Below are 16,359 nucleotides of genomic sequence, written 5' to 3'. Positions count from 1 at the left end.
GACAACTCAACTTATCTATTTTGAATGCCCATAGCACTGAGGTTGAAGATTTTAACTCACTCAGTCTAGGGTTTTTAAACAGTGCTGAGATTTTGTTGGGTTCACTTAATCCTTGATGTAATACCTCTACAGGGAAATCTTGAGATTTTCTTCATCCCATCTGATCTTCAGTCATTCATTCATTCAGGTCATCATTGAAATATTCCTCTTTCCTGTCTGCTGACTTTATTCAGATTCTATTGTTCTTGCTGCTATATTCACACCAATCCTGAAGCCATAGGTACCTTCTCTGGCTTCTTTGTCACCCTGGGGATAGAAGTCCTGGGAAGCTTATTTATGGCCCATATGTACTTAAAGTTGGAAACTTCCATTCACAGTTATGGTGGACACAGAATAGCCTAAATGCTTTGGCTGACAGAGAGTGAACTACAGAGAGAACAAGGACAACAACAAAAGTCAATATTTATCACACGCAAAAAATATTCAGCCACATTTTTACACATTGTGTATTTTCTGTACTATTGAAAGGCTTAAATCACGTCCTTAAACTCACCTTAGTCTGCGGTCATTTAAGCCCTTTAGCTTTCCTTCACAAGACAAATGAATAGTTAACCATTTAGCTGATAAGCAAATCAATTCACTGGAACATGAACTACACACAGTTTTAATATCTGTAATGTGTTTGGCAACAATGGGAAAAGTTTGTATGCACTAGAACATACATTAAATTTTTTACCCTGGAGAAAGATGAGGAGAAACATATGGTATTCACAATGTTAGTGATTAAATCTCACGAAGCATAGAAAAGAAACATTAAACATTCCTGCAAAATGGAATTAAATAATATCAATAATGGTTCATATAGTCACGAGGAATTACGTGGAAGAAAAAGGTTTAACAAGAAAATGTGAGTTGAAATGGACAAACGTATCCCAAATGGTAGAAATAAGTTCAAAATGCCATTAAGCCCAAGTCTCAGCTGTTAGTTCTGAAGAATTGACTGATAATATATTAATTGGCTTTGGGGCCCTACACACTCACCAAAACACACCCACACATACACACAACCATGCACAGATGCTTTACTTTTGATAGATGATTGTAATAAACTTCAGGTCATAGTTTTAATTATGTAGGCTTATTTATTGCACCAAATAATTCATTCATTTATTTCAAATTTGTCTTAATAATGAAGCTGATATTTTCATCATCTATGTAAATGAAGTAGTAGTTTATCAGATTGAACAAGCTGACTTCATGATCTGAAACTCAAATATTTAATTCCAGTGTTAAGCTAACTCATAAGACTGCTACTTACCCAGGAAGAAAACAGAAACTTTCACAGAATAGATGTTTAATGAATATTTATTTTGAATGAATAAATTTTAAAGTAATGAGGAAAGGATAAAGGGAGAGAATGAGGAACAACAAAAATGAAGTTAGGGAGAGGAGGAAGGGGAAGGCAGGAAGGAAAGTTGGAAAAGAAGGAGGTAAGGAAATACAGAAAGAAGTAACGAAAAAGAAGAATTTTTTTAATATAAATTATTTATTTATTTATTGGCTGTGTTGGGTCTTCATGGCTGCACAAGGGCTTTCTCTAGCTGCAGCGAGCAGGGGCCACTCTTCATTGTGGTATGCAGGCTCCTCATTGTGGTGGCTTCTCTTGCTGTGGAGCATGGGCTCCAGCTGCATGGGTTTCAGTAGTTGGGGCACATGGACTCAATAGCTGTGGCTCCCAGGCTCTAGAGCACAGGCTCAGTAGTTGTGGCACTCAGGCTTAGCTGCTCCATGGCATGTAGTATCCTCCCAGGGCAGGGATCGAACCCATGTCCCCCACACTGGCAAGCGGATTCCTAACCACTGACCAACCTAGGAAGTTCAAGAAGAGTTTTTAGAAACTTCGGTGATAAATACACAAAACTACTCCTTGATACTGTTCTTACTATTACCATTTGTAAACTCTTCCTTCAACATAAACATAAATTTGTACTGTGGTATCAGCTAATTCTTCACAGTAGAGACAGAGAATCCTGTTTCTTTCAATATTACCATATTCTTCCAAGTAGTTTAATCCCAGAAGCTATTTTTAAAAATTCACTTTCCTTTGACACACATTTCAATAGCTCCTTTATGAACTATTGATACTTTCCTCTAAAGCATCCATGATTCTTTTAAATTTCTGCTTCTACCACCCTATTTAGATTTTTATCTCATCACTTTAATGATTTCCAGACATTAGACTCTCTCTGTAGACCAAGCGAAAAGGCATTTAAAAGCTATCCTAGACCTGTCTGCTAGAGAAACGTTCTGATATACTACAAGTCTGGTGGAGAGCTAGTAGGTTGACTTTCTAGACTAGAAGTCATACTGTTGTTAATGATTTGACTTTCTGGGCTCATTGCTGCCGATTGTGGGTGAAAGTTCTATTTTTATAGATGGTCTGTGGGCTGGAAAACAACAACAACAACAAAAAAAGAACAAAGAAAAACACCCACACACAATGTGAGAGCTGTGAGTTCAGTTTTATTTGTAGCTTACTGTGGCCTATAGCCCAGGAGAGAACCTCTCAGATAGCTCTGAGGGACTGCTCTAAAAAGGTGGTGGGGAGGAGGTCAGTACATAACAGTAAATGATTTTGATGAAGGAGGGTGCACGCAAACAGTCATACATCTCAGTAGAAGGTTGATACTAGTCATGAGGAGCAAACGTCTCCGTTAGTGATTTTACTGCTTTCCTAGGTTTGAGAAGATGCAAGAAATTGGGTTCATAAAATTGTCTCCTAAGGATATCTAATTAAGTGAAGGCCTCATTCCTGATCTCTGCCTTGAACTCTTTTCAGGATGTGTTAAAGGTCATCGACTGCAGTGGTTAGTGACTTCATCCTTACAGAAACAGACGGCAAGTGGCATTCTTTAGTTTGCAGGCCTAAGCATTGTCCACTTGTCTAACCAATCTCTAATATGAAATCTCACACAATCTGGATATACGTGATTTTTCCACATGATTATAACTAGATGAAGCTTCATTGCAAAGAGCATTACAGAGGTGATGTGTACTTTCATTGTTTTGCATATGAAGGTACATAAAGTCATTGTATCTCATTATTTGTGTGCCAAGTTGAATCATTTGGATATGGAATTGTTCACCAGATTTCTTCATTGTAGAAAATTTTTCACTCTTTGCCATCTCATTATCTCATTCTTTCTCTGCATATTAGCTTTCATTGTTAAGTAAAGACGAGCTTTTTCTTTACCCTACTTCCTCCTTTGTTAAAACATCATTACTGATCCCCGAAAACTTTTGTTATTTGAATTCTTATAATGCATTACCCTCAATCATTTTCTTAATTCTTTCCTTCTGTTTTATTTTTTTTTAATACACAGCCTGTATTAAAGTTGGCCCATGAGAACACATTTTCACCAGGTTTTGTCCTTTTCACACATTCACATCAGAATCTGAACACACACTTTCTTCCTAGAACAGCATATTACATGCTTATCTTCCACTTTGTCCCAAATATAGAATCAGCCATTTCTCCAAAGAACATTGGTGCCTTTTATTGGGAACACATTATTACTTTACTTTTAATGCAGAGAAAACTGGAATAGTATTTTCTACCTTGCTGAAGGTGTTTGCTAAGAAAAAGTTACACTAAAAATATTAATCTTAACATTAAAATTTCTGTAACGACCAAATAATCATTATCAATATAACATATACCTCCAAATTACTTATAATGTTCTAAGCAGTTACTGGGTTATTGAACCACCTTGATCTCTGTGCTTACCTTTGCATAAGTAAATACACATGAGTATTACCAGACGGCATTGGTAAAATAAGGTAAGAATTGCAAGGGACAAAGTTTGTTCAGTCAGACGTTTCTTTACCAGGAACTTTCCATTTGCAATATAGTAGTAAATAAAAGTAGAAATATCAAATTTTCTTTCCTCTTTTGCTACTTTCTTGTTCCCGGCTCCTTCTCCAGGCTCTCCGCTCCCCGCCCTCCCCTCCTCGCCCCGCCCCGCCCACCCCAGACCCGTCTGTCTGCTCTGCACCCGACGCAGCTTCAGCACCTCGGCCCAAAGCAGTGCTACAGTAGCCATCCTGGGGGCTTCCAGAAGAATTCGGCAGCCGCTTTAGCTTCTCCTGAAGAACAGCCCCTTGGTAAGCTGCCTGACCCTCTAGGATACTGCTCATACACCCGGAGTGGCTGCCGATCTGAGCCATATCGAGACCACAGCGTTGGTGAAAGGCTACCTCGGACCTGAGCAGGTGCAAGACTGCCTGAAGGGCTGCGATGTGGCTGTGATTTCTGCGGGAGTCCCAAGAAAACCAGGCATGACACGGGATGACCTGTTCGACACCAATGCCAGGATCGTGGCCACCCTGACTGCTGCCTGTGCCCAGCACGGCCCCGAGGCTACGAGCAGCATCATTTCTTTTTTGTTTTTATATAATTGAGAAATTTTTAGTATGCAATCATTGATTTTTTCCCCCTAGCTGTATCATTTCAAACCCATTAACTCCACCATCCCAATCACAGCGGAATTTTTCAAGAAACATGCGGTATATAACCCCAATATAACCTTCGGGTTGACAATCCTGGACATTGTCAGAGCCAACACTTTTGTTGCAGCACTGAAGGGTTGGGACCCGGCTTGAGTCAACGTTCCTGTCATTGGCGACCATGCTGGGAAGACCACCGTCCCCCTGATCTCTCAGTGCACCCCCAAGGTGGACTTTCACCAGAACCAGCTGACCACCCTCACCAAATGGATCCAGGACGCCGGCAGGGAGGTGTCAAGTCTAAGTCCGGGGCAGGCTTTGCCACCCTGTCCATGGCATATGCCATGGTTTGTCTTCTGGTTTGTCTTCTTCATCGTGGATGCGATGAACGGAAAGGAAGGAGTCGTCCGTTGTTCTTTCGTTAAGTCCCAGGAAACAGACTGTCCATGTTGCTCCATATCGTTGATGATGGGGAAAAAAGACATCAAGAAAGAATCTAGGCATCGGCAAAATCTCCCCTTTCGAAGAGAAGATGATCACCAACGCCATTCCTGAGCTGAAAGCCTTCACCAAGAAAGAAGAGGAGTTTGTAAAGAACGTGACATGAGAAGGTGATTAGCGAGCAGTCCGTTTCCTTAACTTATTAAGACATCATGTCAGTGTAAAGCCATCTCAGACAGTTTGTTCTTTTCTTTTTGTTTTGATGATGAGTATTGTATTAACAAACAAACCGTTCCAAATCTCGGGCCAGTCTATCGGTGCATCAATAAAAGCAGGCTTTGATTTTCTTTTTCAAGGTCTCCTCCAATTAAAAAAAATTCTTTCAAATATTTGCGTGTGGGAGAAAACAAATGCCAGGGAAGAAGAAAAAAGTATATGTAAAATTTTTGAACTACCCCAGGCAGAGAAAATATTTGCTAGTAGTCACATCAGGAAGATTTTTGGATATAATAAGATAAAAATTAGCATTTTTATATGAAACAAAGTTTAGAAAATAATTAGATTAATTTAATTATCTCATTACTCTGTGTGAGGATGTTGCAGGATGACCTAAACAAACTTTTTGTGCTCGAACTGATACATGATAAATGAGGTAAAATTTAAATTATATGCTACATGTAACTGGCTTGTAAAATGAGAGAAAAACAGCAAGACTTAGGGGAAAGTTCAGAAATCAATTAAAAATTGAGCAATTTATTCAAATAATTTTGCAGTTTAAACGTGACCTTTTTATCTTTTAGGTCAAACAGATCATGTATTTCTAACATACTAAACTATCAATAACTCATGTAATATTCCTCCTAAACATGTAAAAAATTCTACTACAGCAATAAATTACTGGGATGCTGTGAAATGATGTTATAATAATTTCAGTTGGCTTGAAGGAATTGGTGTTTTATTTAATATTAAAATAATTATTTATTATGAGAGTTTTCTACATTATTTCCAAGTTTTATGTTCCTTTTCAAAAGAAGGACTGTTTGAAAACATTGAGGGACTTCCCTGGTGGCATAGTGGTTAAGAATCTGCCTGCCAATGCAGAGGACACTGGCTTCAGCCCTGATCTGGGAAGATCCCACATGCCATGGAATAACTAAGCCTGTGTGTCACAACTATTGAGCCCGCATGCTGCAACTACTGAAGCCTGTACGCCTAGAGAAGTCACCACAATGAAAAGCTCACACAACCCTGCTAGCCAGAACTAAAGAAATCCCGTGCACAGCAACAGAAGACCAAACACAGCCAAAATAAATAGGTAAATAAATAATAATAATAATAAAATACATAAAATCAAATAGAAAAAATTTAAAAACATTGAAAATGTTGAGGGCAGTCATCAAAATGGAATTGCCTCTAAAAATTAAACACGTGTATTTGCTTAATTTTTTTAAGTCAACTCTGATTTTACTGGAAAAGTCACTGAAAATGTTGTATAGATTAAAATATAAAATCAAATGATACAGTTGATCTTCAAACTGAAGAATAAAGAAAAAAATTAAAGTAGAAATTTTATCTAGACCTGTTTTCATTTCTGTCTGGCACATTTATTGATTTAAGAAACCTCTGTTTCTAGCATATACTGAAAATGAATTAAAAGAAGGAATATGGAAATGTGTTAATAATAAGAATTGCATTGCACATTTACTATGTGCTGACACTGTTGTGTTTTGACTAACCCATCTATCCTTCTGACAGCCCTGCAAGAGGTATACTATTACTGTCACCATTTTGTGGAGGGGAGAACTGAACCTCAAGTTAATGAAATAATTCACCCGCAGTCACTTAATCTTGGGTGATGGAGTTCAGGCCCCAAAATAGGCAGTATTATTCCACAGTTTCTTGTTCTAAGTCATGAGGTAATAAGCCTTAAAAATAGATTCAGAACAATTTATTTATAAATGCAAGTTATAATGTTGAAATGCCTACACATTGTAATATAAAATATTTTTTGTTACAAATTTTACAGAATGAAACTAACTTTTTTTAAATTTAAATGATTTGCCAAACAATTGAGAAAGAGTTGGAATTGGGAACAGATTCAGATTTTCTGAAATTAAATTCAGTTTTTTTTTTTGTAAGAACGTAAAGCCTACTAATAAAATTTTTAGAATTATGATTGATGAAATTAAGGGGGAAAAGGTATTATTATAATAACAGTAAACATATATAATGCTTACTGTGTGCTATCCACTTTTCTAAGTATTATGTATTTTAATATATTTAATCTACAGAACAACCATATGAGATAAGTTATTACTATTACCACTTTTGAGATAAAGCAACTAAGGTACAAAAAGAATAAATTCACTTCTCAAGGTCACAAAAGTGATAACTAGCAAAGCCAGGATTCAAACTCATGAAGTTTGGATCCAGAGTTCTTGCTTATGAGTCCAAAGAAATGTCCACATATCAGTTTTGTGTCTGGGAGGATTTCTAATAGTAGAACTGAGGAAGGCAGAGAAAGCAAATGCTGTTTCATGTTTTCCCCGCAAGAAATGGGGGAGATGAGTGAAAGTTTTACATATGCTATGTCTGAATTGTCAAAAAGTGTGCTATACAAATGGAAATACATCTGAAATAAAAAACAATATGTGGGACTAAATCCTAGCCCAGAAATCAGAATAAAAACTTGTAATTCAGCTACTACAGGATCATTTAAATGGAGAGAGTAGAAATAATAACATTAATAATAATAATAATTGTTATTACAATTATAATATGTACTATAATAATTTTATATTCAGGTTGTAGTTTATAGCTAGATTTCTTGTCATGTATATTACCTTATTTAAACTCATATATTATGTAATTTAATGTCAGAGACAAAGTTCTCTATAGAACAGAGAAGAATTTCAAGACAACTGAGGGAGAAGAGTCAGTCAAGGAATAAGAGTGGCTGTAGAGATGAGAACTGACCTAAATATAAACCTGAGTTTCAGTAGTGAGTGAATGCTGAGCTAGTGAAAGTGACAAGATATTCTGTACTTTCGAGAGGTTTTCAGAGAAAGAAAAGAAAGAGAGATTTTAAAGAGTTGGTCAGAATGAGAGAAGAAAATAACTTTTAGGACAAACTAGAAGAAAATAAATTTTAGGACAAACATATTTAGAGATGGAAGAAGAGAACTGACGGAGAAAAAGAAATTAAAGCTCAGAAGTGGGGAAGGGTTGGTAAATGGTTCGTGTTTCTTGTGACATGAGGGAATGAGATCAGAAACCCCCATCTTTTTGTTAGAGATCACGGACAATCTAGTAGATAAGAGAAGTTTCAGTAGGAAATATGGGATAAGGAGCTAGAACATTTTGAGCTGGATGGCTTCAGAAAGATAGTCAATAAATTAATACATTGAGAATAAGGAATGGGAGCAGAGTATTGCGAAGAAAAAGTGGCATAGACATGTAAGGAAGTGTATTAAGGGATCAGGAAGAGAAACACTTTCAATTAAGTCTATGGCATCTACTGGTCAGCTTTCTGTCTCAAGCACTTTTAGTAAGAATATAGTTCTTAATCACTTCAATCTTTTAAAATTAAAAAATAAGGCTTATACTTCCCTACCATAATCCAATATTTGATATTCCTTTCATTGTTGTGCTAAGTAGGCAAACAATGGTAAAATCTAAGACTGACTGGATTCTCAAATGGGCCAATAAAGGATTTTTGTCATCATAAAATGTTGAATGGGAAAGGATTTTTAATAGTAATTACCATAATCTACATTGGAGCTCAGAGAAGGCAGTAAAGTCAAGCACTAAGTAATTCACCTGCAATTAATGTTTTAGTGTCCATAGGGATCTCATGGTTACTCTATCGAATAATGAAAGTTGTATGTGTAACAAATTAACTTTTAAAAATCTCAATTAATTTCTCTATTTTAGTTCTATTTATTTTAATCTTTATTTCATAAAGCAATTTTTTTACCTGCTTGAGTGTCCAAAATATGTTACACAGCTCTTGAGGGAAAACAAAATATGAAAATCATTAAAAAATGAAACAACCACCACAACTGAACTCTGCTCCTTGTAACATCTAATTTCTTTATGAATTGTGGATTCCATGAAAAGTACTAGAAAAATGTAAGCTTGTGATTTTTTTAAAATCCTATAGAACCTACACTTATTGCAATGCTTTAGAAAAACACGTTTCTGGAATCCCCCAAGGAGTTATGGAAACATCTAGACACAAATTATGCACAAGAGTCAAAGAGATGAGATAGAGAGGAATATCACCTAAATTATTTGCGTCAGAATCACAGATGCATTCTCTTTGTGCAATAACAATTATTTTGGTTATTTCATCAATATAGGGTTATTCCATATACAGGATAGTTATCTGGAGTATGTATGAGATTTTTTTTTATCAAAGTTTACCTGAGTATTGTCTGAAAAACTATGGTAACAAACAAGAAGAACCCTTTAAAACCAAAATAAAAATTAATTCTCTAAGTATAATATGACCCCCAAGGACAAAGTTCACAGTGGTAAACTATTATACAGCATGCAGTTTTTATACAATTTCTTATGTCTGCTATAACAAATTACCACAAACTTCATGGCTTAATGCAATATACATTTATTATCTTACAGTTCTGGAGGCCAGAGGTTTAAAGTCAGTTTCACTGGACTGAAACCAAGATGCCTAGCTGGCCAAGCTCCCTTTGGAGGAACTAAGGGAGAATTTGTTTCCTCTCCTTTTCTGCTTCTAGAGTTATATTTCTTGACTCAGGGACTCTTCATCCATCATCAAAGTCAGTGGCATAGCTGCTTTTCTCTCTGGCCCTGCTTCCTCTACTTCTTTCACACGTCTTCTTCTGTAGTCTGTGTCAAATATCTCTAATATAAGGGTACATGTGATAGCACTTAGATCTTGACTTTATGATATCTGCAAAGTTTTTTTTTCCATATTATAACATTCACAGGTTCCATGGATTAGGGTATGGATATCTTTTGGGGATCCATTATTCAGCCTACCACAGTGTATAAGGCATACAATAATCTATAGCACAGTATCTAATGTGTTTTCCCTTTAATGTATGAAAAGGAAACTGTCAAGAAAACCCTTAATAATTGAGAACTTGATGCTGAAAGGAGCATATGGTGTCAGAAAATCATGCTTCTACAAATCCTTAGAAAACAAGGCTGTGCTCAAATTCTAAGAGCTGTCCCTTCCTCACCCACAAATCTCCAAGAATGTGTAACTATGAGGACATATCCCAGCCAGAGCACTTTTCTGTCAAAAACACTATCTAGCAAGTGTTTGCCCATGAGTGAAAGAGTAGAAATATAACAATGAAAGCAGAATATAGTGAGATCAAATGAAAATCATGAACCAGATATATCCAAAATGCAGTGAGAATAATATACTTTTCTCTACCAATTGTCTAGGATTCTTTATATTTTTGTGTGTGTATATATACATGTATGTATGTGTATATACGTATGTGTGTATATATATACACAATTGTATATACATACAAACAATTATATATATAAACTATATATATAGATAGACAGATAATAGATCATATTATAAGTATGTGTGACATGACAGTCTGTATCCCCTCTACAACTGGTAGAGACAACAATGGCAGAAAATGTAAATACAGTTTAAAATATTTCATTAGAATCACAGATCAGTAAGAGTGGGTGGTGCATACTTAGCTTTAATTTCAAATAAGAAAGGGTAATTGTGTCTTAGCAAACAAACACTCATAGACATATTTTGACATGGCTTATTGTGGCATGACATGTGCAAATTCAGATCTTCACAAATTCCTAATCAAGACATGAGGGTCAGTGTCTATGTGCCGTTAATTGGGTTATTATGTCCTGTCATCTTTTAGTTAACTCTATATGTTTACATAATATCTCTTCAACTAGAATTTTCCCCCTTTATGGGATAGAGCATAGTTTAGGCATAAGATATAAGCATGCATAGCAATACATATTCTAAGAAAAATGTTGTTTCCTTTTTGACAGTGACAAACCCAGGAGTTCAAAGTTCATTGTATTCTAAAGTCACTGAAGCAAAAATTTTCATCTCTTGTAATGCCTAGTCTAGTGCCTCATACATGGCATGTAATCAGTAAAAGTATAATGAGTAGAACTCATTAATGTAATTTGTAAAAAAATAGTCTGTACCCAGCTAAATAATTTATTTTCAAAATGAGCACAAAAAAATAGTGCTGAACATTGGGAAGTGCTTAGCCAAATAAGATGTCATGTTTTTCTGTGGAAAAATAATAAGATTCATCCATGATTTGAAGAATGTACCCTCCTTATTTTTCATCTATCCTTTAGATTCATGACTTGAATTCACAGACATTGCTTAGATGATTTGCTAAGGCTTAAGATAGCTTCTCATAATGAAGGAAGGAAGGTGGATATTATAGAGACTGTACTATGTGGGGACTGTTCTATCTGGGCACATGGCCAACCAAATTAAAAATTACATTTGTAAGTCTAGTTTTCAGATAGGTATAGTTTTGAAACTAAGTTCAGGACACTGGGATATAAGAACGCATAACCTTTGCAACTACTGAAATGAATAAGGAACGAGTCAAACCTATCTCCTTTATTTTCCTTCCTTTTTGCTGGCCGGAGTGTACATAATGGTTATAGATGGAGATGCCATCCAGGACCAGGAGAAATCCTTATGAATGGAGGCTTTCATAGACTGAGTCCCTAAAGCAGACACTGAAATGAAATTTAATATGCAAGATATTTATTAATAGTGCCTTTTGGATGATCCACAGTAGACGTTAGGAGAAGGAAACAGGATTAGAGAGAGGGAGAAGTTGAACTGAGATGCAGGTCCCACAATAGCCTCCAGAAATCATATGAGATCTTTGGAGATAGACTTGACTTTCAAAATAGTCCCATGATGAGTTAAAGTGGCCAGGGCTTTACTTCCTGTATTGATCGATCACTGGCTGTGGGTAACCCTGAGAAAGCATAAGACCTTGTGTGAGGAACTTCTTTGCAGCTGAATCAATCCCTCAGGGGCTGAACTGTGTGCTCACAGCTCACCAACAACTGGGAAAACAGATCCTTCCATGGTGGGCATCTGATGGTACATCACATTGTTCAACACAGTGGCCAAGTCCAGCTGGTAATAAATAGAGAAGTATTATGAGTCCCAGAACCCTGAGAGAACTTTCCAGTCTTGGAATTCAACCTCTGGACTTTGATATGAAAGAAAAATTTCAAACATGCTCACTGTAACATCTCCTCCACTGGCATGGTTTTTATTACCATCTTTATGACCTTGTGTCTCCAAATTTACCTCTAATCTAGATCAAGTACCTGTATTATATGGCATATGAAGTACTTGGCATTTCCATTTTAAACAATGACTGCTTTTTTAATTTCAAACTGAGCAAACTAAAATAAACATCATCCTCACACCAAACAAATTTTCTTTTTGTACTACCAATCTCAGTATATGACACAAAAATCCATGTAGATATTATTTCACAGTCCAAATTTTTAGCTCAGGAAGCATTTTACAAGATGAACTTTTTTATACCATCTCATGACATCCCCACCATTCATGCAAAATTCTTTTTACAAAAAAGTTCCCTTATACAAAGGGGCTATTTTCTCTTAATTGTCTAATCCTTTGTCCACACCGTTTTCTCTTTCTATGATGTTATACTCATCTCCCCTCCAGCTAACTTTTGGTCACTCATTTGCATTTGTAATTATTTATCTCCAAAGAAAGCATCATAATCTCTTTATATTACTGTGTCTGCAGCACCTACAAAGTGCCTGGCTCACAGTAGGTCTGTATTCATACTGAGTAGATGAATGGATGCATGCACGAATGAAAGACACCCTTCGTTCCATTTATCCCAGTTTTCTCCCCTTTCCATAGAAGCATGCCTCATTTGTCTTCCATGTTATAACAGTAGTGAAATATAAACCTGAAAAATATATTAGGATCAAATAATGAACAATGACAAATATCAGAAAAAGTAAATTGGACTTAATTTGTTAAACAGTGTGGAGCCATTGAAAATTTTTAAGAAGCCTTCAGGCAAAAACATGAGTTTTTAAATTCCAGGCTCTAGCCAATTAAAGATAATCAAAATGATCATTTCATTAATTGAATTCTTACTAGAAGTGTATGATCAGTGTTAAGCTGTGAATCATTTAATAGAAGGAACTCTGAAAGATGATAGAATATTCACTGTGCTCATTCTTCAGATAACATTAAATAGCAAGAGGGGTGAAGGAAGTGGCTTAAAACTAAGAGGCTATGATAACAATTTAGAGTGACCTCCAGGAGAGTGAAGACACAGAACAAAATGCATTAAAGATGAGATGAGGGAAATATAAGTGGAGAGGAAAATAATTTTTAAAATGCAAAAATATAAGATGTGCAAGTGTGGCAGATACATAGTGTCATAGTAGATAACAAACTAGCCATGATCAGTGATGCAGCTCCAGGGAAAGCAAATTCAATGTTGAATTCTAAGTAGAAACAGTGCACCCAGAGATGATGCAGATTCTCAAATTACATTCTCTGTTTTGTCTTTTTTTTTTACACTCTGCAATCAAGGAGCTCTGTGCAAAATGTGGGGCAGATTTGCAGAAAAGAAATATAATCTATTAAATGTTTAACTAATAAGTTAAATAAAGGAAGAGTAAATAAGAAGTGACCATACTGAAAGGTGACTAAGAGTTATGTTCTGCAAAGGGTGATGTCCAGGCCATTTCCACCAAGCTTTATAGTTTGGAAGGGATTAAGAGCTAAAAGTAACAAGACAGATTACATATGAGGGATGATTTCCTAATACTTGAAAAAATATTGGCGTAAGTTGCTCTAAAGACAAAAATAAAATTTGAGTACAACTTTCTTTGAATAACTTAAGTAAAATTCTACTGAACAGGAAATGATGCATTGAATCTTTCTGACTTACCCTTATCCATTATAAACAATTTGGTCAGAGACTTCCCTGGTGGCGCAGTGGTCAAGAATCTGCCTGCCAATGCAGGGAACACAGGTTCAAGTCCTGGTCTGGGAAGATCCCACATGCCAGGGAGCAACTAAGCCCATGCACCACAACTACTGAGCCTGCAACTCTAGAGCCTTCAAACCACAACTACTGAAGCCCGTGTGCCTGGAACCCATGCTCTGCAGCAAGAGAAGCCACCTCATCGAGAAGCCCGCACACCGCAACAAGGAGTAGCCCCTGCTCACTGTAACTAGAGAAAGCCTGCACGCAGCAACGAAGACCCAACACAGGCAAAAAATAAATTTAAAAAAATATATATCGCTCAGTGTATATATTTATACATAGAGAAAATGGTAATGGTGTGAAGAAAGACAGGGGCTAACATGGCACAGTAGAATGAATGCCAGCCTTGCAAGTGATCTTGAAAATGAAAATAATGGGTATCACCAGTGATTCATGGGTTCTCTGCTGGCAGCCATGCTGATCACATTCTGATCACACTGAATTCTCTTGATGATTCTATGGATAGACATGATCATCAATCTCAATTTTAAAAGGGGAAACAGGCTGAGCAAGATTAAGGCCACTCATTCACTGGAATATGTATCCTATATCATGTTTGTTGGACACTAAAATACATATTCCTAACCATAAATAATACTTGAGTATCAGTATCAAGAAAACAGGAGAGTCAGGTTGTTGGTTTTTCTTTTTTTTTTCTGCATCCCCAATGTTAAGAACAACAAATTTATTTAAATATTTTTTGAAATAATGTTAAAAGTGGAAAATTTTGGAAAATAAGTTGAGATAAGATGAAGAGGCTAAAGAATCTATTAAAGAGTATAACACATTCCTTACTTATTATAAATGAATGGTACATGGAATAAATAGTGTTTCCCTGAAATTCATATGTTGAATCCCTAACCCTCAATGAAATTGTATTTGGAGATAGGCCCTTTAGGAGTTAATTAAGGTTAAATGAGGGCCTAAGGTTGGGGCCTTAATCCAATAGAATTAGTGCCCTTATCAGATGATGCAGCGATATCAGAGCTCTTTCTCCACAGGCACACAGGAGGACTCAGTGGGAAGGCAGTCATTTGCAAGCTAGGAAGACTTTTCACCAGAACCTGAACCTTGCCAGAATGTTGATCTTGGACTTTCCAACCTGTACAACTGTGAGAAAATTAATTTCTCTTATTTAAGACACCCAATCAGTGGTATTTTGTTATGGCAATCTGAATAAACTGAGAATAGCTTTAATTTAAAAAGGACTGTACTAAAAATCATATAGTTTATAATGTCAGGTTAATAAGCTGTGAGCTCAAGTACAGACCTTAGCACCATAAAGGATAAAGTCAGAGAACTAGTGATGAGGATACTGGCTGTTCCTAAGGGAGTGTGATTTTTAAAGACATTGCCCACTTTGTTATTCACCTGATAAGGACCAGACAAGGAGATTTGTTGTTGTCGCCATTATTACTGAGGCTGTTTGTTTAAATCTGGGATAAGCACAATTCTAAATTATCTCTGTGTTTTTATTTTTGACACATTGGCTTCTGTTGATATTAAACAGATCAGATTTTTCAATATTCATGTAATATTTACAATAATTTCACATTTGCAGGAAAAAGTAGCATAGAATTAAGAGCATGGAATATCTATTAGGGTAGATACATTAAGAAAATCCCCTTATAGAAGTGTTTTCAGTATCATTTTTTTTAATATTCTCTTTTTTCATTTCTAATCTCACTTCAGTCAATGGCCTTAGTAGAGAGCTAAGTTCTTAGCTCTGTGAGACTAACCTGATATCTAACTTATCTTTAATTCAAGGCTCAAATGGGAATTTGATTAATGCAGAAATCTTTTAAAAAGATGAATTGGTTTGTGTTTACTTAAAATTATACAATGACATAAAAACTGGAAAACACAAATACCCTATAATGTCACTTCTTTGATTAGCCTTTTGAGTTACTCACTTTCAGTTGCAATCGATTTAAATGAGAAAATTAAATAAACAAATCACATTTTAAAATTTCTTTTAAAAATGCACTGAAAGATTAGGAGTGGTTATACATAAAAAAAGGTGGTAATGGATTATACAGAGAAAGATTTCTTCAAAATATAAATTTGTTGATATTTAGTTTTATATTATAAACTATGATTTGATCTTCCATGTCCCTCATGCCTGATTTATTTTCTGATGAGAAAAGCTTTCAATTAGGATGTGATCACTAATCCAATATTTTAAAAAATGTTCATCATTTCTTGCAGAAATAGGGTGAGAAAATACTGTTAAATCATCAAATTATCATTGGGAATTTAGGCTTTACTAATCATAACTGCAGCAAAGAATATTTGATTATGAGTTTTTAAAATGTAATACCCCCCCCCCACACAC

General features: G+C 35.8%; 1 pseudogene; it reads left to right on the top strand.

Annotated features, from left to right (window-relative positions):
- The first annotated feature begins 852 nt into the window (after positions 1 to 852).
- Positions 853 to 5,113, top strand: LOC130829876 (malate dehydrogenase, mitochondrial-like; annotated as a pseudogene).
- Positions 5,114 to 16,359: the final 11,246 nt, after the last annotated feature.

This window comes from Hippopotamus amphibius, chromosome 10 (genome assembly GCF_030028045.1).
Source record: "Hippopotamus amphibius kiboko isolate mHipAmp2 chromosome 10, mHipAmp2.hap2, whole genome shotgun sequence".
Lineage (NCBI taxonomy): Eukaryota > Metazoa > Chordata > Mammalia > Artiodactyla > Hippopotamidae > Hippopotamus > Hippopotamus amphibius.
This window is presented reverse-complemented; position numbering and strand designations above follow the sequence as displayed.